The following is a 27,972-nucleotide window of genomic DNA, read 5'->3' on the forward strand; positions in this document are numbered from 1 at the left end:
GAGGGAAGCAAAGAAGAAGCAATGGTGGCTGAGGCCTAACAGAAAGCAGCATACTGAAAGCATTATCTATATTTGTGATCTTGAACCTATTATCAATTTGCTAGTATAATCCTACTGCCTCCAACCTACAAGGGTAAAGGAAAAATGTTCCCTTCATCTGGGTTCTCTTCAATCAACGGACAATACACAGATTATGTAGAAGAAAAGCGACTCAAATTTATTCTTGTACATGGGGAGAAATTACAGCATGGGAGTCACACTTAAAGTTTAAGTCTCCAAGCAGTTCCAGGTGGTTGAAGTTTAAATAACTTCCCCAGCTACAGAAAGGAACTGAAACTGGAAGGAAAAGGGATTGGGGAATCCTGGAGGGCAGTAATAACAGCCAGGGGAGGAGGGGAGAGAAATATGCACAAAAACAAAGGTGGTTGTATAGATAAAGTCCATTAGGTAATCCCTCAGAGCTGCCCACAGAAGATTAGATGAAGAATGTTCAGGGGAGTGTCTGACACATAGTTTCTACCTTTCTCCAGTGGTTAATCTTTCCTGGTTAATGCGATTGCATAATAACTGCATTCCTTCTAGGATGATAGCTTCAGAAGAAGCTGCTCCCTGAATCTGGGGAGACAAAAAGGACTAAGAGACAGGGAGGCTGGTGATAAGAGAAGTTCTAAGATACTTAGAAGCTGATCCTTCAGTTTGAGGTGGCCATACTTGGAGGTTTGGGGCATCATTTTCTGAGCCCCAGCAGACCCATCTTCTTGAATTTTAGGTAGTCCAGACCTACTAACTGAAGTCTGAATGTCAAGCTCTATATGTTAATTATCGCAAATTAATATAGTGAAAGAGACTGCTCCTGTCAAATATTTTGAAAAAAAAATGAATCATTCATTTCAAATAAATATCAACAAAACTAAATTAAAATGAATGTATGTCACAGAAGTTTCAAGTTCGAGCAAAAAGAAAACTACAGGATGATAAATACATAATCTATATTTTAATTATAGGTCTCCTTCATAACGGAGTAATGTGCTACACTTGTATGTATTCTATTTTATTTTCTAAAATTTTCAGTATACCTTTAAATAATTAATTGGTAGTTGTGGAGAGCTGCTACACAGAAGTGAGCATGGACCCTTAGCCTGAGCTATGGAGGTGTGAGACTGGTTTCTGCCAAGCTTGGAAACAGGTGGATCTCACCTCCGCTTGGGAGGGGAATGGTGCTCTGGGAGTGGGCTTCACCCAATGACACTGGGCTACACCCCCCTGAAACCCAATCCCTTGTCTCAGGTTGACTTTCTGAAACATCTTTCTCCCAAATAGAGGATTTTCAGGTAACTTGCTCTCTCTTTCAAATGAACCCTTAAGGTTGAGAGCCATCCCTGATTCCTGCAAGCAAAAGGTATTTCTGTGTGTTGTGTGTTCTTTTGTCGTTTTCTTAAAGAAGTTATTGAGATAGCCAGATTTTGTGAACCCAGCATAGGTAGCCAGCCCGACTAGCTGGTGATAGGTAGTTGTCAGTCAATAATCTACATTATTTAATCAAACATACAACTGTAAATAACTCACTGATATGTAGAAAAAGAAATTAAATTTACATATGTACAGAAATTATTATTTCCAATGAGTGTTCACAGAAATTCTTAATGGTGACATGGGTATCTATTACCAAAGAAGACACAGATGAACTTATTTAAAACATCAATTATTTATATCTGAAAAATGAAGGATCACCATACAAAATACTACCAGCCAAATCATAATTCATCCACATACACTTAATGCAGTGAAAAATCAATTTTTAAAATTTACCTATTTCTGAAATTTAGTGAGAATGTGAAAGAGAATACAACCTCCTGCTTGTGATTCAGATTCTAAGTTGTTTGAACTAGAGAAATAGAAAATAAGATGGTAATTTTTCAAAACAGTTAAAATTCTTAAGTTCCTATGTGTAATTACTGATGATTATGGATACAAACACGGAGACTTAAAGGAGAGACGTCTCTATTTTTCCAAAATCCACAAGTTCCTCTGCTAAACCATTCTCATGGTTTCAGGCCTCCTCACCTTTCCCAACTGCTTTCTGAAACTCCTTCTTTCACCAGCCTAACTCAGCTATTGCTGTTAGACTGGTCTAAGAATCACCTCCACACATTCCCCTCTTCTCTGCTACTTTCTCAACATCCTCTCCAGTGTTTCCAGAATTATAAGAAAAAACAAATTCTATTTAAGTTAGTTTGACATATTTCTCTGTCACCTACTAAAAAAGGACAGAACTACAAAAAGAAGCAGTATTCAACAAATACTTATAAAATTCAACTAGATCGTATCAGAATCATGGATTAATCAAAGCTTCATTTTCCAGAATGAGAAATAAGGGAGATTACAAATTTATAATAATTTAACATAAAATCACTGGATAAAAATCTCATTGAATATGGAAGACCCAAAGAAAGATTTATTATATCAAGACTAAAACATTGTTCTTTAAAGCCTCACCTGCACTACTCCAGAATTTCATTTTCCCACATCAATAATATATTTCCTAGTCTATTTTATGTAAGCAATTAAGCCTCTGATAATTAACATGTTATAAATTTAATAGTAGTTAGGCCTTTAAAAGGATTGAAGATGATGTTGGCAATATGATAGTCCTTGCTGGTTAGCTCTTAAAAGTTTTAAAGGTTTTCTCCCATGTATCTGGAGTCATATTAATATATGAAAACAAATAATAATTGATACATTTTTTTTTTAAAACTACCTATTCTGATTAAAAAGCAATACTACTTTATAATTCTGGAATATCAATTGACCTTTGTCATTTTAGCTCATATTTATGTAATTTCAAATAAAATTCATTTACTCAAATATAACTCCTTAACAATTCTCTTCAACTATATTTTGAGAGACCACATTGCACAAAAAATACTCATACAAATTATATTATTATAAAGAACATAGGATAAATTGCTTTGAAATTAATTGTTATACAATTGTTCTTTTCAATAAGCCAAACTTTCTCTACATGCATTATGTGCATTATCAATATGATCAGCATTTATTCTGAAGAATGTTTTTATGATTATATTAGTTCATATCTTCAAAGGGTAATAGGAAAATACAACTAGCAATCGAAATTCTGCATTTACTACACAATTCTTCAAAGCAAACAAAAAATGAAACACAGTTCAGAAGACAGTATGAACTTTGTTCTTTTAAAGACACTTTATAAAAATTTCCTGTTTCTAAAATAAAACTTATCACTACTTACAAATCTATATTTTAACTCATCTAGGTTGAAATCTGGGTAAAAGAACTGATTTGCTATTAAAAGTTTATTTTAAAACATAGCATCTTCTCTACTGTTATGAATGGCTACGAGAGATAAAAAAAATAAAATAAAAGCAAATTTATTCTCTTATGTCAACTTCTAATTACCCCAAATTTGCATGTTTGCTACCATAACACAGATGTTCTCTTTGCTCTTTTTTAATGAGTGTAAATGCTCTTCAAAGTAGATATTACCTTTTAAAGTACAAACCACGTAAGATGGTGTGGCTTGTCATCATTCATAAAATATTAGGCAACTTTCTGAAATATTACATAGCCAAATTCTTAATAATTCAGTTATTGAACTATTTATGTTCTTAAATGACCATATTCATATCTACAAAACAAACAAACAAACAAACAAACAAAGACTGAATCCAAATCTTTCAATCCTGCTTTTTGTTGTTATCTCTGGCAAAGCTTAGTAAGACATTCAAAATCCTTGGGGTACTGATGGGTGAAGTTTCAGGAAAAAGGTCAACTATAACATCTGATCATATCATGAAAAAGCTGTGTTAACACCAGGAAAACAATACATTTATTCACAACTCTTACTTCAGAGAGTACCCTATCAACTTATCAATAGTAGCTACCTCGTAAGCAGTGAATTACCTTCTTAGACTAGTTAACTGCACATCTTCCTAAATTCTACTTGAAAAGAGTAAAAAAGGATTTCCATGAGGATGTCATTATCACAGCCAGTAATCAAGAATGTGGATGGACCTTGCTCATTATTTATCTTTCTTTGCAGATACAAATAAAAGGCTAACCAGACCTTTTTAAAAGTTTTTTCTCTTTTTTATTAATTTATTTATTTTAATTAAGTATATATGACAGCTGGATGTATTTTGATTCATTGTACAGAATTGCAGCACAACTTTTCATTTCTCTGGTTGTATAGGATGTAGCGTCACACTATACGTGCAGTCATATATGTACCTAGGGTAATGATGTCTACCTCATTCCACCATCTTTCCTGCCCTCATGTACCCTCCCTACACTCCCTCCCCTTTCCCTAAAATTCCTCCATTTTTCCCATGCCTCCGCCTCCCTCCCTCTTATAGATAAGCATCCACTTATCAGATAGAACATTTGGTCTTTGTTTTTTTGGAATTGGCTTACTTCACTTAGCTTGATATTCTCCTACTCCATCCATTTACCTGCAAAATGTCATAATTTTATTCTCTTTTAATGCTGAGTAATATCTCATTGTGTATATACACCACAGTTTCTTTTATCTATTCGTCTGTTAAAGGGCATCTAGGATGCTTCCACAGTTTAGCTATTATGAATTGAGCTACCATCAATTGAACATTGATGTGGCTGTGTAACTAAAGTAGGCTGATTTTAAGTCCTTTGGATATAGACTGAGCAGTTGAATAGCTGGGTCAAATGATGGTTCCATTCCAAGTTTTCTAAGGAATCTCCATACTGCTTTCCAGATTGGTTCCCATCAGCAATGTATAAGTGTGCCTTTTCCCCCACATCTTCGCCAACGTTTATTGTTGTCTATACTAAATATGCCTTTTAATTTTGAAAAAAAAAAATCTCAAATATCCCTAGCAAAAATTAGCCAGGAAATATTTTAAGTTAATTATTAAAATTACAAGCAAACATATCAATTAATTGAAACTACTTCCAAAATCACAAATAGAGAAACATTCAAGGATATATACACTTCATAATTGTAAATACACATATAGTTTCTTAGTTTGTTTGTTTGTTTCTTTCTTTCTGGGTTTTTTTTGTTTGTTTGTTTGTTTGTTTAAACCAGAGATTTAACCCAGGCTTCCAAATGCCAGCCAATGCTCTACCCCCTGATCAACCCTTTTTCTTTTTCTTTTTTGTTTTGAAACAAGGCCTTACTAAACTGTCCAGGCTGGCCTCAAAGAACTTTCAATCCTCCAATCCTTTTCTTCCTCTTGAGTGGCTGAGATAACATGAATATGCCACCATGTTCAGCTGGAAGTTACTAAAGTTTATTCTGAGCCACTTTGTCAAAGAGTATGTATCAAAGATAATATGTCAGTATATGGATGTTAATAGTTAAAAAAAAAAAAAGCAGGTATTATTACCTAGATTAGCTTTCTTGGGTACACCCTAGAAAATATATAAAAAAATTATTGGAAATTCTTAAAAAGCCATTTCAATCTTTGTGATGCAGGATAAAATACAGTGGCAATCACAATTTCTACATATTGATTCATTTTTTTCATACTATACGAGTGAGGTGTAGCATAGTTTCAAAAACTATTATTAAATATGCACTGTTTAAAGACAAAACTAATTTCAAACTTGACCATAACTATACCATTTCAGTGTCAATAGACACTGGCACTTATTTTCCTGCACAATAAATGAATCAATTAACAGTGTTCTGATGAGAAATAATCATGCATGGTAAGCATTATTAGAGTGGCTGAAAACAATTTCAAAGCATAAAACAAACACAAAATTAGCAAATAACAGAGCTGTATACAGTCTAAGCACTGTTTTCTAAGTCTTACTCTGGAAGAATGACTCAGTCACTCTTTTTAAAAATAAAAACCTGATTTCAAATTCTTTGGAAGCAAAGGGATTTCCATGTTCAAAGTTTATACCACTTTTCCTCTTCCAAAGCCTAAATTTTTTAGGCTCCCATAGGAACAAACTTAAGCTTCCTGATCTCTAAATGCATTAAAGCAAACACTATTAGAACCACCAGCCTCTAATATGTTCAGGGACCAGGGCTCATGGCAGCCATGCAATTGGCTTCTCTAACCACCTTTGAATTCATTATTATATTTAAATGAAATAACTTTTTTATTCTTTAGAGGTTTTAGAAGACAAATTACAACACTGCAGATCCAACAACAAACAAATCACTCTGCTAAGTAGAATTTAAATAAAAATTATCATTTCATTTCACCATGGAAAAAAATAATTTTCAAAGGAAAAAAACAGACTTTTATATTAAAATTATCATAGACTATCATTGAACATTCATTTGTTCTTTGATGGTTTAGAAAAAATACCAACAGTGTTAACTATAAATTCAACACAACTGTTATATCACATATACTCCTGCTTTTTATATGTTCATGATAATGTAAAGCCTAATAATAAAAGCTATTACTAACCATTTTGGCATAATATTTCATAAGAATTTATTCATACACATTCTGCTTTCTGTACTTAATTGACCTTTTCATTTGAAAGAGTTAAGTTAAACATTAATGAGTGCAGCACAGTACATTGAGCTATAAAAACAGGTAATATATTTCACAGACATGTGAAACTAAAATTTAAATATTTCACAAGTATCTTGCAAAGATCAACAATTAAGTTCATAAATTATAGATGTCAATATAAACAATAAATGATATGTTGGTAAAATGCTTAAGAAATAAAATAACATGCACAAATCAACAGATCTGAGAAGTTCAGTGCTGAGATCTGAATACAGGACCAACAATTCAAAATAAGCATGGAATAAATACTGGTTGAATCAAGAAATAACTGCCAAATCTATCTTCTAAAGTCTTAAGGAAATTGCCTGGCTATTGGGAAAAGAAAGTTTGTAAATCATAAATGTATTTCAGTCTCTTAAGTGTTATTTCTGAGAGCCAAATATATTTCTATGAATATATTTATTAACTTCTCCTAAAGGCAAAATTGAGCTGAACTTAAAAAATAACTGGTTTCAAATATAAATATAAGCTGAAAGAAATATAAATGAATTTGCTGATTGTTCTTTTCTGTTTGAAATAATGACTCAGCCTTAACCATAACAAAATTTCACCCAACTTCCTCAAAAATAAAGTTTATGATTAAATTAAAGCTATTAGCTTTGCAAATTAAATATAGATGTCATCATTACATGTGTATTCTAGATATAAATATTCCTATTTTATCCCCATAAACTTAGCTGGAGTCAACTGAGTCAGAAGCCCTGTTGCCTTTATGTCTAAACATTTTTTAACATTATTTCATCTCTTTAATTCTCACAGTAAGCTTGTAATTATGTAAAGGAAAGTTTCTTTACTTTGCAAGTGGAAAAACTGAAAGCATAGTCAAGGAAAACACTTTGCAGAGGGTGATTCATAAAGTCAATCTCAGCAAGCAGGATGATATTCACAACCTCAAACTCAGGAATCCAGAAATACAAACCACATTTGTGTTTTTTTACCATTCAACTCCCATGCCCACAATAGTAGACCTACCTCCCTGAAAAGCAAAAAAGATAGACATGAAATATAAACAACTTTAATATATAAAAAGAAGGGTCTGAATCCCACATAAGGCTTTGAGTCATGTCAGGTCTGAAATTAGGACTTTTAACTATTGGGCAAATGTGTGAAATACTGAGCTTGCCCCAACTTCTACTTCTCCAGGTGAAAGAGCAAGATCTGTTGAGATTACTTCTGAAACACAAGGAAGTCATGCTGGATGTGTTTTTCTCACTTTAGTTCCATGACCCAAATCTGTGCTATTTGAGAATATCTAATTGAATTATTCAATTTTGGTAGAAAACCATCTGCTCAAAGCCCAAGTCTTCAGTTCTTACTGGCCATGAAAACAAAGAAGTAAGGTCAAGGTCAAGGGACTGAAGTTGCAGCAAACCTAGTCCAACTTAGGGAGACAGATAGCAACAAAGTGTGAACATTTTCACAATATCATCAGAACAAACAGCATAAGGTCCCCAGCTATTCCACTCTAACACTGATAAGCAAGGGTCAGGCTTCTCTCCTCCAGCCCTTCTTACACCTTTCTCAGTTATGTTCAACTGCAGTCTATGTTTTTTTCTGTTGTTGTTTCCCAAGAAGAGTGATTTGGTCACCTAAAAATTTTCATTGTAAAAGAAACCCCTTGTTTAAATCCAAGTACAACCAATAGCACCCTTTCCAATTATCCCCTGCAACTTCCCCAGTTTCTTTCATGCCTGGCTACTGAGCTCAGTCTAGTTTGGCTGCCTGCCAGATTCCTCTCTTCTTTCCTTGTCAGTCGTAAAAACTTGGAAAATACTCCTGGACAGCTCAAGGAGACCTTTTAATTATGCAATGTAGCAGTACCTTAGCCTATCCGGGGTTTTCAGTAAGGCTTGTGGTCACCAGCAACTCTGTTCTTCTAATTGGTGGGTTTTCTAGTAAGGCTACTTGTTTATATGGGGGAAGGAGAGAAAGACTGGCAGAGAAAGGAAGCAATTTGCAAATCTGAAGATTTTACAATTCCTCTCAGTTCCCTACATTCTAACATTCACTCTATCTCCCAATCTGCCCTCCTTTTAGGACCAGATCATCCACGTGATTTTAAAGATACAAAATCATCAGTATCCTGACCTTTTAGTAGCCCTAGAAATTACCAAGATAGTCATAACTAAAACACTCTCCAAAACTTTTTATTCTTAAATGTTGGTGCAACATTTCCTTTAAAAGCGAGCACAACACTAATTTATTAAATCTTTCCTAATCGATTGATTCACATTTTGTCTAACTTGCACACTGAAAGACTGCATGTAAATGTCTGATTGCGATTGCAAGTAAGACAAACTCAGCTGATTACTACTGCTAAGACCCAAAAAGGGGTCCCTGACCGCCAGCCCTCAGAGTTTGCCCAACGTACGTAGGTAGTGGACCCCGCCAAGCCCAACACCAGCTACGTCTTCCTTACTCTACCTTGGCACGCTATTTCCAGCTGCAGCATCCAGCTTCCTGTTCATGTCCCATTCAACATTGTAAACACATTCCAAGAAACCAGCCTGCCCAGAGTTCCCTCCCGCACACAGGGAAGTCAGCGCGGCAGCCCCAGCAGCCTCAGAATGGAGAACCGACTGCGTTGGCTTGAGATCCGTGTAATAAGGAGTGAGGCCACCGGGAGGTGGACCCAGGCAAGGTCTCGACACCCGCTGCGCCTGGCGCCCCTCTAAGTGTAGCGCCCTCCAGCAGAGCTACTTGACCCAGCCAAGGGGTGACCATGTGGACACCGCCCCGGAGTGTGGGCCCTCCCTGTTCTGGCCTTTAAAGTGTCCGCGGCCCGGCCTGGTAGCTTCGCGCCTCCCCGCCCCCATGCCCACATTTTCCCCAGGAGCCAACAAAAGGGAGGCTGCGAAGGAAGAAGTTCGCTCTCAGGTCTCCTCGCGGTGACCTGGTGATGACTTACTTGTCCGCTTAGCCGCGAATGGTCTATGCACCCTCAGCGGGACAGCCTCCTTCCAGCTCCTGTGCACCAGCCCAGCCACCCGGACCAAAGTTACCACAAAAGGCTAAGAAAGGCTTCAGGAGCCCAGAGAAAGCTGCGCCCCCGACCTCGTTGAGCTCCTCCATCATCCCCCAAGCGCTGCCATAGTAGGCGTCAACAGGTCTTAGCCTGCTCTCCTGCCGGACGACTCCCTGCGCTTTTCGCTGTCCTAATTTTTGCAACCTGCCGGGCAAAGGCGACGCGCAGCCCCGCGCCCTCCTTCCCCAACACGGGTGGCTGGGGCTGACCACCGCCCGCCGCCCCACAGGATGTCTAAAAGATTACACGGCACCTGGTTGGAGTCTGGGCTCGCAGTCAGGGAAGCCCCCTGATAAATCACGGTCTTTCCGTACCTTGATGAGAGATGCAGTCGGGTCAGGCTTCGGGCAGGGGCGTGGAGAGCTGCTGGGTCTTCGGAGCTCGGCGATCTCCGCTCCCGCACAGCCCGGGCGCCTTTCCGTGGCCGACAGGGAAAGTTTCTCTACGTCAACACCGCGCAGGACTCGGGACCCTCTGGCTCGGGTCCCCTCCCTCTTCGCGCTCTCTGCCCCCTCCCTCCTCTTCCTAATCAGCTGAAGCCAAAACTGGCGCTGGTAGGGGCTGGGGCTGGGGCTGGGGCTGGGGCTCCGGACGCCGGGTCGCTCCCGGCTGGGAACGCGGGGCTCCCCCTCTCGGCCACAAGGAAACTCTCACAGACTTCGGCTTGAGCACTTCTGTCGGTCTCCTTGGACACTTCCACACGGGACGTCTGTGTTCAGTCCGCTGACTTTCTTTCTTTCGTCTCCAATGATCGTTTTCTGCAGGCGCACTGGGCAACCCCGCGTTTCCACGCCGAAAGGAGGGGCTGGGGCACAACGTGCAAGAAGCAGGTCTGCAAAAGGAGGGGCGGTACCTTACCCTGTCCTTAGCCTGGACAGAAGCAAAGGCACTGTCTCCCACTCCACCCCCACCCGCGCCGCGTTTCCTTTGAACCTCCTCCCTGAGCAGCCGAATCACGACTGTTTGCCTGGATTTCCTAACACAATTTTAAAACACCTCTGCAGCTTAATAGCGGGAAAAGTGTCAAAAGAACAGCACGAATATGGGTAAATTATGCCTTCTTCACACCCTTTATCAAAAAAACATTGACACAGTTGCTGCTGCTCTTGCTGTACCACTACAGACTTTTAAATTTTTCTCCTCATCCTTTAAACTCAGCCTGAAGCTCTGAACTTTGTTGTGCCTTTTTTTTTTTTTTTTAACATGAAAACTGCCTCATCCGCTAAATCATGATTATTGGCTCTCTTCAGATGTTTACCTCAGAATTTAGGACTTCTATATTGGGTTTGAGTGAAAACACTGCTCTGTGGGAGGAAAGGGGAGAGAAGTCTCATGCAAGCGATTTAAGGAGAACAAGAGGACCTTTACTAAAGTTTTTGGAGATGCTTCTCAGAATTTTGTTTACTAAATTTTAGTTTGAATGTAAAAATAGATAGCAAAAGGGAAGTGGAGGGCGTTTTACAGGTTACCATTTACAGTGTGTTACACTGGTAGCCAGGGCTTACAGTCAGGCCAGATTCCATTGTTGAATCCATCTTTACTCAGTTGCCCTAGGACACTCTACCTAGTTTCAGTTCACAGAATCACAGTCATGTTTACAGAAGTTAAAGTACCATTAGGCAGAGAAGATAATAAAAATTTGGTTCTTACATTCCTACTGTAATTAGAAGTGGATGGAAATTTTCCCCAAAAGACTCTGTAACTGAGTTTTCTTCTCTCTGAAACTTTCCAATTAAGAAATATACAGCTTCACAATTTTTAAATGGAAATTATGTTTGGGATCACCTAACTCTAACCAAACTCCCTTATTTTGAATATAAGGTAACCGAAGCCTGGTAATCTGAAGTGATTTTTCCCAAAATTTCATGGTTGGAAAGTATTAAAGGTGGGATCAGAGAATAGTCCTGCGGATACTTTGGCCAGTCATCTTTGTTTAACTGTTTTCCCATTTATTACAACAATTAATCACACACTAAAATTATTATAATGAAAACATTATTGTAAAGACAATGCTAGGTGCTTTTTCTATAAATAATCATTGAACAATTAATCTATGAATAATCACTGAAGTTTAAACAACATTATTTACATTATCATTTATTATAAACATGATTAAAAAAATAAAAACAAATGGTAGTCTAATACTTAGGAACAGGAAGTTGACCGGATGACCAAATTCATTGTATACTTACAAATATGAGGTTTTGTTTTTGTTTTAAATACAATTACTATTGTATTTACTTTTACTAAAGATTATTCTCATAAAGAATTCTAAATGCACAAGGATACACAGGCAAACAACTGGAGTGTGCTAACTTCTTCCTGAGAAATACTAGAACAGTCTTCAATACATATATCTTCACCTAAACTAGTACAGGGCCAAATAACAAATCAGGTTGCAGAGATCAAAGATTGTAAATTCTGTCCTATAAATTAATGGAAAAGCTCATGGTTGGTAGGTATTAAATCTAGGACTAGAAGTTAGGTCTGTGAATATTTGACCCATGGTCTTCTTTAACTGTTTTCCCCTTTATCACAACAGTGACACATACATTAAAAATTATTTTAATTTAGTTAAATAAAATAAGCATGTACTTATTCCTTATTTGGATTCCTCTGGTAGCTTTAAAGAGAAGGATTTTCCAATACTTTCTCACTGAACTCAACATTGAGAGTTCTCTGGGTTTTTACAGAACTTACTCTTAGATTCTCAGAGATAAGACCCTATGTCCTTACTCTCATTAAGAATTTTCTCATATTCCAGTCTGCTCCTCAATTAGCTGCTGAAACAACTTCCTGAAGATAATGCATAGTCTTCCTGTAGAGGCCTGTGCTTTCTTTTAATGATACTTAAAAATTATGACTAAAAAGTGCATCCAATATGGTTGAATGAGTGAGGATACTCAAATCTCTAAACTGTCTTTTCCAAATCATTGCATACAATACCAAAAATTAATTTTTACATTTCCTACCAATGTTTAAGATTTCTAGACTTGCTATTGCTTTGTAAATTTTGTGACCTGACTTTTGATATGAACTGCTTTATGAAATGGTTTAGAGGTATAAAATCTCAAGGATGTCAAAACTGAGTTTTTAACAACACTAAAACCAAACAGAACAAGATTTTAAATCAGATTTATATAGCATGCCCCAGAAAGTGTAGAAAGGATATGCCAAGGAAAGAGTTGCATAAGGCAGGCAGGACAGCACCATTAGAAAATGCCAGTTCTACCTATTGCAAAACATTAGATTTCCATTTGACAATACTTTACATTCATCATAATTGCACATACACTGCTAAAAACTTGGCAGCCTTCTAATTTTAAAATTAATTTTCTTTCTCATGCCAGTTTGAAATTTCTTTCCTGAACTAAAAGGACATCGACTAAGGCTGAAAACCTCCTATTATGTTCAGAATAAGAATTTTATTGTTGATTATTACAAAAACAAATAACATATGCAATTGTTTAGTTTTGTATTACTTCAAATGTATCATAAGAAATAAAAAACATGATGGAATTAAAAATTCAGTCTGAAAAGGGGGCAGGATCCTGTGTGTTATGTACAACAATGAGCAATATCTTTGGAGTTCCTAGGGGGATCTGGGTTCCAGTATTAATAAGTGTTATATTTATTTTCAAACTTTCATCACTTTATCTGTCATTCTGAAAGAACTACTTTATTTTGATCTTTAATTAAGAACAGGAAACATGTGCATTAAATAAAGGAAATTAGTAGAGGCAAGTGCAAAAAAGGAAATAAATATCACCTGCATTCTTCCCACTAAGAGTACCTATTGCTCATATTTACTCTATACCCTCCAAGGTTTGTTGAGGTCCCTGAGAGACTCTCCAACAAATAGCATCTGTTAAATGCAATCTTTCATGATATCTGGGACTTCTTTTAAACTAATGTTCATAAAGACATGCTACAAAACCAAATCTCTTATATTTTCACTTAGTATTATATAGTTTTAGTTTTGCTTTCCAGTAATTTTCATATGAAGTAGAAAGATAAGACTTTTTCCTCTCCTCTCCCCAAATAGTATCTATGTGTCCAACACCATGTACTGAATAACCCATCACCTAGTGCCTTTAGAAGTAATTTTTGTCCCATGCTAACTTAGAAATAAAATGTGGTATCTCCATGCAGAACTTCCAGATGTGGTAAAAAATGCAGTATGAAATGAGACTGCTAAAAAAGGCCCATCACCCACAGAAATTCAGCCAAGATCCCTTGCCATTCAAGCCAGTGGAGCCCTGGAACCTGGAGAAAGAACTACTTTTCTAACTACACAGCCATCCTCAGCCCTAGCCAAGGATCTACAGAGCTCTGAGTGGAATATTTTTGATTTGACAAAGGCACCATATGAGCTAACAATAGAGTTTTCCCATTTATCTGTGGATACATTCATTCCTACAATAGAACATTATTAATTTTCCCAGCCCATAATTATTTCAAAATATCTATTGGGACACGTTCTCCTCATTATTTCTTCCTCTCTTGAAAAGTTTCATCATATTCTTTCAAGTTTGTCTTTCCTAATGAACTTTGGAATCACTGTTACATTTTCTTATCACAGCTTTCTCTTCCCTACCTTTGACCCCAAAACTCTTCTACTAGACTTGTGTTCAGCTCATACCTCAATTTACTTGAACATAGTTCATTATTCAATTTTTTTTCTTCTGATCTTGCAAGAGGATGCTTTTCCATCTTGTGAAATCTATTCTATTCCTATTTGTATTATTTCTTTACCCTCCCACCCCTAAATCACTACTCCTTAAGTGAAAAGGCCATTATCCTACAAGAACTGCAGACACAAATAATACTTGGAACACACAAACACTAAAGTAGGAAAGAGGGAAAGCACAGATCTTAGTCCAGGATCAGCTTTCTACTTCTAGTTTCAGCTCATGTGTATTCTCTAGATGGTACTGAGTAAATGTCTGTATGTGGGGTCCAGCCATAATCAAAAGAGAGTAGCTCGGGACCACTTCATGAGAAGACCTGGCTTACTGACCAGGAGTGGTCTCCTGAGGCATGCTGTCCTACCACAACATTTGCAGACCTGGAAAATTTGCTCAAAGCGGTTTCACTGTCATGAAAAATTGCTGCATTTAGAAGATATTTTGTTCATTTGAAAACTCACTTAAAATGCAAAAATAGAACAACCAGAATTTTTGTATAAAATAGAAAATATCTTTATATAAATGTTTTATATAAAATATAACATTTTATATTTAATAATAATATCAAATAAAAATAAAATAATTATTAAATAATTGTTCCTCAACAGAGTAAAAAGATAAATGGTCTAAAAATGATTTGGGGCTATAGAAAGCTTTTTATTTGAAAATCATGACTTGAAGTCTTTCACTAGAATGCTAATTTCTAAATTCCTCTTCAAAATCCTATATCAGAATTTACCCATGCCTGATGATAGGGACTGAAAGAAAAACGAAGCAAAGCAAGGCACCTATACGCTTGAGCCTGACATAATGTGATTTGGGAAAATGTCATCATGCTTTAAAATGTAAAGGGGACATTGGTCCTATCACAACCTAACAACAAAAGACATTCTCTCACTGAGTATTTTTTTCATTATAGGGGTAAAAATAATTCTAACAGTGGCTTTTCTGTTAAAGGCAAACTGTGGCAAGAATTGCCAGAACTGAGACTTGTCATGTTGATTCTGAGTCAACTGTCTCTCTGGCTTGGCAATCTGAGAATATACAGAGATAAAGCTTTATCAGCTCAATGGAAATTGGCTGGTTTACAAAGGGTGTGACTGCATAAGACCATTGTTCAGTTTGAAAAATGAAAGTCTCCCAAAGCAATTTCAAATTACAGAACTCTTGCACATATGCCAATAATGAAGGTAACAATCATCCTTTTCCACATAAAAATAAATTCCTTAAGACTTTTAAATGAACACTACTATCTGTCAATATTATCTGTCAACACCACTATCTGTAATGTTTGAGATGATACATATTATACAAGTCAAGAATATAATACATTTTCATACCAATTAACAAAATTAAATTGTTTGATTGAAACTTTTTTTGTTCTGTGCCATAAGTTTCAGGGAAAATTAATAAAATGTTAATGTATTTATGGATTTAATCTTATAAAATTGCTCTTAGAGTTTCAATAAGCCCTGGAAGCTTCAGATATTTCTTTTTCTTTTCTTTTCTTTCTTTTTTTTTTTTTTTTTTTTTTTTCTGGTAGCAGGCATTGAACCAAGGGGTGCTTAACTACTGAGCCACAGCCACAGCCCTAGCCCTTTTAAGTTTTTATTTTGAGACAGGGTCTTGCTAGGTTGTTTAGGGCCTGGCTAAATTGCTGAGGCTGACTTTGAATGATCCTCCTACCTCAACCTCCCAAGTTACTAAGATAACAAGATAACAAGCCTGCACTACCATGCCCCAACACACCCAACCCTCAGATATTTCTTATAAAAGTGAATTTAGGCAGTTGACTTATGAAGGAAACTACATAGCCTAAAGTTTTTCATTATTGTTTTGTTTCCTTTGGTTTTCATATTTTATTTCTTTTGAGACAGTATCTTTAAGTATTTCCCAGATTGGTCTCAAATTCATGAGTTCCTGGAATTCTCCTGTTTCAGCCTCCCTAGTAGCTGGGACAAGAGGTGTGTACCAATGGGCCCTGTTAATATCATGAAAGGTTTTTTTTTTTTCTTCTCCTTTTTGCAGTATTGGAGATTGAACCCGGGGCCTGTGCATACTAGGCAAGCATCCTACCACTGAGTTATATGCCCAACCCACAGGAAGAAGTATTAAAGCATGAATTTTGAATTACTTAGAAACTGTGTCCTGCCATTTATTGAGTGTGGAACCTTGGATAAGTAACTCCTCTTCATTTAATAATTATTTTTGCATTTTTAAATCAAATTTCGTTGTTGAGACTAATTGAATTAGCATATTCTGCCCAATAAGTTTAATATCCGTGATAATTGTAAAGGGAAACAGGTAAAACAATTAAAATTTTAGATATATTAATATTAGTTTGTCTTGAAACTGAATCAATGTGAGTCTAAATAAAAGGAAAACAAAAACTGTTTTGGTTTGGTTTGATAACCAGACTATGGATGTATAGATTTTTCTTTAGGGAAATAAAAAATATTCCTTGTATTATTTTTACCAAGAAAGAAGAATTTTAGTTATTCACATATTTATTTTATTTGATAACTAATTTAGCTATTGTCAGTTTTCTACCAATGTCTTTTTTTTTACTCCAAAATCCCACATAACCTTTAAGTCTCCTAACCTTCTTCTAATTTGTACTAGTTCTTTGATTTTTCCTTACCTTTTATGACTTGGATACTTTTGAAGGGTAATAGAATATTTTGTAGAATGTTGCTCAAACAGAGATTATCTGCTTGTCTGCTCTTTTCTCATGCTTACACTGGGGTTATGAGTCTGGGGGAATACATGAATGTCCTTCGCATGCATTGTATCATACTGGGGTACATAATGAGCTCACAATGATGACATTGACTTGGTAAAAGTAGTGTTTATAAAGTTCCTCCAAAGTAAAGTTACTATCTTTCCCTTTGTAATTAGTAAGTAATGTGGGGACAGAAGGGGATGTGATTTGAGACTACATAGGAAAAGTGTCCTGTTTCTCCTTAAACTTTCACCCAATAATTTTAACATGCACTGATGGAGCTTGCTACAGTAATTATTACTTTAGTGGTCTAATAGTAGTTTTTCCTTAATTTCCTTTTATAATTTCTGCACTTGCTATTAGAATTACTTTGTAAGGAAGAATATTTCATCTAGAGTCACTTTTTAATTTAGTTTAGTTCAAATCTTGAAACAATGTCTGCTCAAAGGACCAGACTAACATTCCATGAAGAAGCAGGGATGATGGAAATCAGACCTGCCCCAGAAGTTCCATCATCATTCATTCAGCATTCAGAATTGAGTACTTCTAATGCCAGACACTGAGCTGTTGTAGGAGAAATGATGATGAATAAGCAGAGTCACTATCCTTAAGGAGCTCACAGTCCAATAGAGGGAAACTCTTGTAACAAATGAAGTAATAAATAAGTGCAGGTTAGGCGATAAAATAGAAATATGTTCCTTCATGTTGTGGGGCAGAACATGTTAACAATTTAGAAAACAGTCATATTGTCAAAATGTGAGTTGAATTTTGGAAGGCGATTGAGTGTGCAGCATGCATGCAAGACTAACAGAGGTGTGTAAGATAGGGAAATAGCATGATGAAAGGCTGAAGGGTCTGAAAAAACAATATAAATATTAGGAAGTTCAAATTCCTTAGTGTGTTGCTAAGAAAAATAAAGGGTTTGAACTTCATCTTGCAGGAAATGAGAGCTACTAAATATCTTAGAATTATTTTGTTTTAGAAGAAGTCTTCTGATGAGAGTTATTGAAGCTGTGTGAGATTGGAGGTAGGAAGGTCAGTTAAGGAACTTGAGCTGTCTTATAGACAAAAAGGTAAATAACAGAGCAACATTTTAGTCATTACTGAAAAACATAGAGTCTAGATAATGCAATATTATAAGATTTCTAAAAGAGCTTTGATTAGATACTTTGTAGATACTATCAAGATATGAAGAAGAAATGCATAAGAAACAGCAATTAGACTATAAGCTACTGAAGATAAATTAGTAATGCAATGATCTTTGAAATTATGTATAAAATCATTAAGAATTCCTTGAGTATTAAAAAAATACCAATCTATACAAATATTTCAGAAAGGTACATGAGAAACTATGCGTATTCATCAGTCCTAGAAGAAAACAAATTCCTCATTCAAACCAGATAATTTGAGAAGAACTTAATACAGAGATTACTTTTAAAGGTGTGGGCTGAGTTGAAGGAACACTATAAAGCAATACTTTGGGAAGCTATTACCATCCCTATACTTGAAGGAGCAAAACAAGAAGGAATGGTTACCAGAATCTAGAGAGAATAACTATTCAGAGATACATGCCTGATAAAACTTGTGACCTTCCATAAAGGAGCAACCTAGCAGGAAGAGGATGGGGGAAAATGAGTTGACATCACTCTTTTCCCACATTCCCATTTTTTGATGGTGCTTCCCACTGGCCAACACCAACAGAAAATCCCAAAGCAATGGAGTTGCTATAGGCTAGTCTCCTATGGAGCAGAGCAGGGTAAAGACAGATGAAGAGTAAATATATCAGATTAAACTAAAGATATTCAATACATTTTAATTAATATTTTGTAGGATGCCAGACTTGTCTTAATTTAGATTGACCTTCATTGGAATGTAACTCTCCTTACTTACAGAGGGATTTGATCAACATGATTTGGGAGACTGGTTTAGGATTTATTACACTTGGGGAAGCATAGAACTTAGCACGTCAAGTATGCATTATATTTTTAAAGTAAATTTTATAATTTTTGGAAACAACATGCAAAAATATATATAAATTAGAGAAAAACATATGGCCTTTGGTCTTTGGGGATTGGCTTATTTTGCTTAGCATGATAGTCTCTTATGACTTTTTATTTTTATTTTTTTTACTTTTTAGTTATAGGTGCACACAATATCTTTATTTTATTTTTATGTGGTGCTGAGGATCAAACCCAATGTCTCACACATTATAGGCGAGCACTCTACCTGTGAGCCACAACACAGCCCCATCTCCTATGACTTTAAGACCAATGTGATTCTACAACATGTACAATCAAAAAAAAAAAAAAATAAGAAATTATACCCTGTTTATGTATAATACATCAAAGTGCATAAATATATTTATTGTCATGTAAAATTAGTTAAAGCAAATTTAAAAATTATAAAATTATAATATATAAATCATATATCTACTTGAGAAAGTGTTTGAAGATATCAAATGTATATAATGTAGAATGAAATAACACACAAAATGGGTACAGTTTATAGACTTAAAAATTTTAGTTCCTTAATGGGCATCATGAAATCCAATTTGACATAAAATAAATACAAAAACCCATGACATGTGTTTAGAAAAATCCTTTATATAATATTCGAACATCAGAAAGTACTTATATGCCTTTGGGCAAAAGTAAAATGAGAGTTTTATGAGATTAATATTTAACATTTCTTTTTCCAGTCAAGTATATCATGTGTAAATCTCCTTTATTTGTGTTTTTTAAGTACAGTGCTTAAATTTTCACACAGATAATTGAACAGTATCATCTTAATTCACTTCAAATAATGTTTAAGAGTAGAAATAGATTATACTTTTAGTAGGTTAATTTTATTACAATCTGTTATTCCATTTCAAGATGGAAAATTTTATTTTGAATCTTCCAAATGAGACAATATTTAAGTATACACTTTAAAAAATAGAATAAATTAGTTTTACAATTTTTCAAAATATTTTATTTTGTATCAGTTAAATATTAGTTTCTGTTACCCAAGCCCTGATCAAAAGTATCTCTAAAAGTTTGGTTTTTTGGAGTTCTTTATATATCCTGGAGTTTAATACTCTATCTGAGGTATAAGTAGCAAATACTTTCTCCATTCTGTAGGCTCTCTCTTCACATTCTTGATTGTTTCCTTTGCTTTGAAGAAGGTTCTTAGTTTTATATCATCCCATTTGTTAATTCTTGATTTTACTTCTTGTATTTTAGGAATGTTGTTAAGGAATTAGATTCCTAAGCCTATATGATATAGATTTGGGTTAGGATATATAAAGATCTTAAAAAAAAATAACACCAAAAAAAAAAAAAAAAGATCAATAAATGGGCAAAGGAACTGAACAGGCACTTCAGAGAAGTAATACAATCAGTCAACAAATATATGAAAAAATGTTCAACATCTCTAGCAGTTAGAGAAATGCAAATTAAAACTACAGTGAGATTTCATCTCAGTCCAGTCATAATGGCAATAATCAAGAATACAAATAACAATAAATGTTGGTGAGGATGTTTGGAAAAAGTTTCACTCATACATTGCTAATGGGACTGCAAATTGGTGCAACCATTCTGGAAAGCAGTATGAAGATTCCTCAGAAAACGTGAAGTGGAAATACCATTTGATCCATTTATCTCATTCCTCAGTATATACCCAAGGGACTTAAAATCAGCATACTATGATGATTTGGTCACATCAATGTTTATAGCAGCTCAATTCACAATAGCTAAACTATGGAACCAGCCTAGGTGCCTTTCAACAGATGAATGGTTAAAGAAAATGTATATATCTACACAATGGAGTATTACTCAGCCATAAAAAAGAATGACTTTATGACATTTTCAGGTAAATAGCTGGATCTGGAGACTATCATACTAATTGAAATAAGCCATTCCCCCAAAATCCAAAAGCCAAATGTTCTCCAAATGTTGTTTCTGATATGCATATATTAACTGATAATAAGGGGACATGGGTAGGGAAGAATAGAAGGATTTTGGATTAGACAAAAAGGAATGAAGGGAAGAGTGGGGAAATGGAAACAGGAAAGATAGTAGAATGAATCACACATTGCTTTCCTATGTTCATATATGAATACATGACCAATGTAATTCCACATTACTTACAACCAGAAGAATGGGAAGTTGTATCCCATGTATGTATAATATGTCAAAATGCTTTGTACTATATCATGTATAACTAAAACAAACAAATTTTTTAAAAAGTGTTCTTTTTTCAAGTAAGTTTTTAATTTTAAAGAAGAGAGTTAATTTTAGGAAAGCTTTCAATTATTTGTTTACTGAAAGTCTTCCAATTTTGTAATTGTATCTAGCAGAACTTTTCCAGGGCTTTCAATCTTCATATTGCCTTTTAGGAAAGTAGTAGTATTATTTTCATTTTCTTGGCAAAAATATGTTCAACTGATATTATAGCTCCAGTTATAAAACTGAGTAGACTACTTCTTTTATAATTGATTTAGACCAGTCTAAAACTAATAATTCAAGATCATCTTTGAGACAGGTAAGGAAGTGACATAGAAAACCCACAGCAGCAGCATTCCTGAGAGCAACTGGACCTCTGTCTTGGTTTTGCCCCTTCAGCACTCCCTCAGTGAACTCCACCAGCCCAGGAGAGCGTCTTCTGATGTTGAGTAAGATATTGATTTTCATGTTTCCTTGAACCCATTGCACTGGTGGTGACAGTATTTCCCTCTGCCCTCTGTATGAACCGGTGTCTGTATGTACAGGTGCATGTATTCTGGTTTTGCAGCCCCTAATTGAGCTTTTAGAAGCACCTGCTACAAACAATAACTTGAAAGGGAAGTGTTTTTGATTTCCAAGTGACAGATTCTTTGGAGAGAAAAAGTTACATTTTAGAATTTTTTTAAAGCTGGGTTTTGCATATGAAAAATGAAACTGGCAGAACTAATGCCAGGAGCCAGAGAAGGATGATAATCTAAAAATCAATCTCCCTGCCCAAAACAAACAAGAAGGAGTGATCTGTGCTCCTTGTACAATGGGAAATCTTTTCATGAACACTGAACTACGTAGGAGGCTAAGGACTAGGATTCTATTTTCTCAAATCCCAATCTTCTTCCTATCTGGACAAGATGGGGGGAAGCTAAACATTCTACTCTCCATGGTTGACACACTCTACAATGTTCCACACTTAACCCTTTTTGGAATCTCTAGTTTTATGTTTCTAGCACAGCAGAACAGCAGGAAAAAAAATCTCGTTTGGTATGCTGTTATGCAAATTTCTTAAAGATAATTATGTTTGTAGGTTATTCTCTAATAATGATGAGTATTTTGCAAAGACATCAATGATAAATTAAGAAACTAAAAATTGTTATCAGCTTGCTTATTGATATTTCAGCCAAAATAAAATGAATTTTCAAATGGTATGTGATAGAAACACTGATCCTATTGCCAGTCTTTAATTCACATAATGTTGAATCTTGTGATTAGCCGGCCTTGTGAATAGCATTACTCCAAAGAATGTAGTTTAAATCCAGATTTAAAAGAACAAGTTGCTTTCACTTTGTTTCTCTTAATACCCAGGCTCTATGCTGTGGGAAACCTAATCTAGGTCAGAGGCCTTGTGGGGGATCCACTGGGGAGAGGAAAAAGTCCTTGAGCATCAACAAACCCAATCACAGTACAACAGTAAGAATGAGGTCCCAGACATAGGATCTAGTTGAGCCATTCCAGCAAACTGTTTCCCACCATCTTAGCTGAGGCATCAGACATGTGGGTGAAGAAGCCCTGGTGGATATTCCAGCTGGAGCAGCAAGGCAGGCTTTATAGACGTGTGACCTGAGCAGTCAGATAGGTTTCTCTGCTTTCTTTAAGGATCCTGTGCTTGTGTCACTGCTCTGCAGTCACCAATATGAAACGTTTAATGTTTTACAAACAATGTCCCCCACTTTTTTTGGTATTGGTCCTACAAATCATGAAGCCAGTTCTGTTGAGCAGATATTCTGCCATTTGAAGCTGGGAACATCAATACTCACTGTGCTCTGTTCAAATATTTGAAGTAGTAATTAAATAGTTGTGTTTTAAGTCACTGTTTAGGGGTGTTTGTTCCTAGCCACAAATAACCAAAACGGCATTTCTAAATGGCAAAGAATCTCGCAAGAATCTTGTTATGGGTTAATGTAAGGTGTCCTCCAAAAGCTCACATGTGATATGATGCAAGAATTTTCAGAGGTCAAATGATTAGTTGGGAGGTATAACCTAATCAGTGGTAACTATAGGCAGGTAGGATGTGGTTGGAGGAAGTGGGTCATTAAGTGTGTGCCTTTGGGGTTTATATTTTATCCCTGGTAAATGGAGCTATCTCTCTACTTTCTGGTTGCCATGTCCTGAGCTGCTTCCCTCTGCCATGACCATCTACCATGATGTTCTGCCTCAACTTGGGCCCAAAGCTATCAAGTTGATAGATTATGAATTGAACCTCTGAAACCATGAGGCAAAATAAACTTATCCCCCTCTAAGTTGTTCTTGTCAGGTCTTTTGGTGACAACAGTGAAAATTGACTAAAGCGAAGACCATGAAGATTTATTGGAGGCCTTGCGGGTTGGGAATGCACATTTTTTTTTATGGAAATTTAAGTGTCTGCTCAAAGAATATATTCAGAAAGTGCATATTACTTAGGATGAAAAAGAAATAGAGGAATTTTGGAAAACATAAATATATTATCCAATGAGTCATCTGAAAAAAATTAAGATTTTATAGCTGTAGTTAAAACTTCTATTTTTGGTACCAGAAATTTAACTCAGGGGCACTCGACCACTGAGCCACATCCCAGCCCTAGTTTGTATTTTAATTTAGAAACAGGGTCTCACTAAGTTGTTTATTGCCTCATTTTTTTTTGAGGCTGACTATCCTCTTGTCTCAGCCTCCCGAGCTGCTGAGATTACAGGTATGCACCACCATGCCCAGTGGTATTTTTCTTTTTAATCTTTGTCAATCTGAAATGTAAGAAATGATATCTTATTGTTTTAAAATTTTCATGACTCCACTGATTTTTTTCTATTTGTTTCTATTTATTTATTTTCAGTCATTTGCATTTTTTCTTTTATATAGGACTAAGACCCTTCCTTGCCTTTACAGATAATAGAATTCCTCAGTGGTTGAGAGTCTAAATCCAGGTCCAGTATTTCCCTATCCTCAGTAACAACTTACACTTTTTGTACTGTATTTGCTTTCTCTTTTTATTTCTAGCACCTGAAATTATTAAGTGAATGTTTTGTTAATTCTCTAGCACCTTGGAATATAATTATTTGAATGGTTGACTGTATCCATAGTGGCCAGCAAAACATTCCATTTAATCCTTCTATTCATAGCCTGGTTAAACCATTCTCTTGGTGGGATCACTGCAGAGATTACAGAGTGCTTTGGAACCAGGGTCCTCAGTGAATATCATGCTAACAATAAGTGTTCATTTTCTTATTAGTCTCAATACATCTTGGGATAAATGACCATTTTTTATTAGTGATAGTTTCCAAGTAGTAGTATAAACAAACGTCTTTCTTCTATGCTTTATAGTTAAAATAATTTTTTAAACATTTTGTGATAAAAACAGAGTCTATTATAAATCTTTGAATCAAATAATAAGATTATGTTGTTAAAAACACCCACTTACAATATGAAAAATTGTTTAAAAGTCATTGGAGTAATGTAAAAAGACTTTAAATATAATATAAAATACCACTGGTAGATGAAAAACTACTAATATTAAAGTCTTCTAACACTGTTTGAATTAGAAACTCTAGTTCTACGAAATCTACAGCAATGGATCAATTGAACACCCACATATGTATATATATTCAGCATATATTTCGTAGTAGATTAATACTCTGTTTCTAGGGGAAAAAAAAAGTGTTCACCTTATTATTATTACCATTTACTTATTGGGATGACAATCTTGCTCTGTTGCCCTGGCTGGCCTCAAACTCTGGAGCTCAAGCAATCCTCCTGTCTCAGCCACCTGAGTAGCCAGGACTATTGTGACAAGCTTCATATATTATTTTAAATAAAATCATCAAATTGCTGTTTATACTGTGTCTTTGAACTTCTTTTGTTAATTTGTTTGTTTCTTTGTTTGAAGATGCCTTGAACATCTAACTTATAAAAGATACTAGAAAATTCTTACAAAACTGCTTCTTCTGAATGAAGCCCATACAAAGAGTCATTTTACATTTTCAGCTAAAATATTTGTCATAGCAGAGAGGTTGGAAAAATAACTAAAATGTTATATTCTCTTGGTTGCAATCAAGTTGTAACTTGGCCACTCTACAAGGAGAGCCAAGAGAATCCAATATTTGAAGCAATACTGGTTTACAACTTTCCAAAACTGATTTGAGAAGCTTTCTGAATCATTCAGAATAAATACAAAGAAGATACATTTAGACAATCACATAAGAATGGATGAAAGAGAAATGCCAAAATTTTAAAAAGTCAAAGAAAGGAAAAGGTATATTGTCTCTTAAAAACAAAGCCTTAGAAATAAGTTCCTAATAAAAATTATGAAATCGGTATATACTGACCATTTTAATAGTCCTGAATGAAAATATTCTTAACTTGGATTTCTATATGTAAACATATATAAACATATTCTCTAAAAGGAAAGAAAAAAATGTTTTCTAAATACAAATAACCTCAAAAAAATTATCAGTAGACCCAAAATAGATAGATAGACACTAAAGTGAGTTTTCTTTCTCTCAAAAGCAAATTCCACTTTACATTTATGTCAGTCTGAACAACTTGTATATAAATTTGTCTAAACCATCATTTAATCTGTGAGACTCCTTTTTGAATCTCCTCACCCATACAGTAGAATAACACTTTTTTCTTTCTTCAAGTGAATTGTAGAAATTTGTTGAAATCTGACTCTTTAGTACAAACTTGTGGCTGGCAATTGTATTAAATAGTTATTTTAGAATATTGTGATTAAAGTATGTCTTATTCATTTTTTTAAAATTTTGTATCTTTATCAATTATCATATTGTCTGACTTTAGTATGGATTCACTATGTGTTTGATAAATAGATAAGTGATTGAATAAGTAAATGACTTGTGTAGTAGAGACTGTGAATAGAAAATAAAAAAAATACATGTATACAATCTATTTTCTAAAGTGGTTATAAGCTAATTAAGATGACGAGACTTTTGCACATTAAATTTTGTTCAGCAAATTTGTATACTTTTAAATATCAGTAATAAAGTTGTATTATAGCCAAGTCCTCTGAGATTTACTTTTTAAAGTATTTTTTTAAATACTATAAGAAGAAAAAAGCTAGTTAGTTGGTCTTAAGAAAAATCTGCCTAATTTTATGCATCCTTACTTGGCTTTCTTCTCATTTACATAGAAGATAATGGCACCTGAAAATTTTTTGAGAAATGAATTAATTCTATAGAGTACTAGATTTGTCATATTGTGAAAATGAGCATTTCCTAATAAACACTCCCAATTCTTTTGGAAATACAGTTCTATACCTGTAACCTCAAAGAATTGTAACAGCAGAAAAAGATAAAGGTAGAGATGAGCCTAGAGGTTGAGCTGAGAAAGCGTCTTCTCAGGTTTCCCTGGCTTTGTTAGAGCTGACCATGCTTCTGCTGGGGTAGTGGTGTTCTTGTTGTCTGTAAGTCCTACATGACCACAGGAGTCATGGAGGAAACTGACCAATCCCTTTCAGTCCCCTGAAACCTCAATTTGAATCAACTGCAATTTTATATCATTGCTAAAATGCTGACTTTATTCAATGATCATCTGGATCTAGTATTGTAATCCTTTTTCTCAAACTAGCACCTAGTATTTCAGTTCATGATGAAATAAATTCCATTTTCTTATAAAGCTTATGTGTTTGAAGTTTCTGTTGCTAAATGATCCTAATCCAACCAAACAGTAATGATGCCATACAAGGGTTCAAGGATGCTGCTTCTTAAGATTCTCCTTCCTTATCACCCCTCCCCATTTCAGTCTATCAATGGAAAACCATTTAGGTGACTCAGACTTGTTTGGTCGCTTCACATATTTCTACTATTTTTGGTAAAATTGGATGCCAAGCCCAGCACAAAGACCCCAGTTATATTTTTAAGAAGGCTTTAATGGTTATTTATCTCTACCTCCTCACTTCCCTTGAACAAACGTCATTCCTTTCTGTACCAATCCTTGTTTCTTTCATTCCATTTTGCACAAGTACACACTTTAAGTTAATGTTTAGTTCTTTCCATGATTATCTGATTCTTGAGGGTAGAGATTTTATCTGATTCACTTTTGTATCCAATAGCACCTAATAGAGTGAAATTAAGTGGAAGTCAAATGCATATTGAACACCTAAAAAAAAAAAAAACATAAGTGAAGAAGAATAAACTAAACACAGCAATGCATAGTGCATAATTACTCCAAATGTATTTTCTCATCTAGGTAGCAATGTCTCAGGAGATACTTCCTCATTGTTTGGGGATTCTGCTCATCAGATTGTATGTAATAAAAATCTAAAAACTTGGAGGCAACATAAAGAATTCCCCCAAATTTGTTTTGTAACACTTGAGCATTAAACCCGAACACATGCCTTGTCAAATTTTATTGCTTCTCTGCTATCACGCTATTTCTCTTTTGAAATTTACACATGGGGACCAAAAAATAAAATGAATGTATTGAAGGCAAAATGCGTAATAACAATGTCATAAACAAATATTCAAAGAGACTATATTCAAAGCTAAAAATGTGATTTTGTTTAAAACTCAACTTAGTAAAAGAGTTTGTATGACTAATGCTGCTGATAAATAAGCCACATGCTAGGAAAAAAAATTCAAGCAAGCAAGTAAAAACAATAAATAAAAAAAGGTTGGAGTTTTTTAAAGTCAGCTGGAACTCTCTTCTATGCCAAGTGTAGGAATTTGTACTTTTCCTAAAACAACTCTTTGATCATGCACTGAAGTGACTAGATTAAAGGAGCATTTCTGTGTTATCA

At 35.1% G+C, this 27,972-nt stretch overlaps 1 protein-coding gene across 5 annotated transcripts in view; it reads right to left on the reverse strand.

Moving 5' to 3' along the window:
- The window catches only part of Gulp1 (GULP PTB domain containing engulfment adaptor 1), a 271,076-nt gene extending 260,609 nt beyond the window's left edge, over positions 1 to 10,467 (reverse strand). For 2 of the 5 annotated variants that reach the window (XM_076866249.2, XM_076866246.2), the window contains exon 1: positions 9,897 to 10,467. The gene's annotated coding sequence lies outside the window, so the exon portion shown is untranslated. Of the gene's footprint in view, positions 1 to 8,981; positions 9,252 to 9,896 lie in introns of those variants that run through there. The other 3 variants (XM_076866250.2, XM_076866251.2, XM_076866247.2) reach the window with 3 other exon arrangements.
- Between the last annotated feature and the right edge of the window lie 17,505 nt (positions 10,468 to 27,972).

The sequence above is a fragment of the Callospermophilus lateralis genome, chromosome 9, assembly GCF_048772815.1.
Source record: "Callospermophilus lateralis isolate mCalLat2 chromosome 9, mCalLat2.hap1, whole genome shotgun sequence".
Classification (NCBI taxonomy): domain Eukaryota; kingdom Metazoa; phylum Chordata; class Mammalia; order Rodentia; family Sciuridae; genus Callospermophilus; species Callospermophilus lateralis.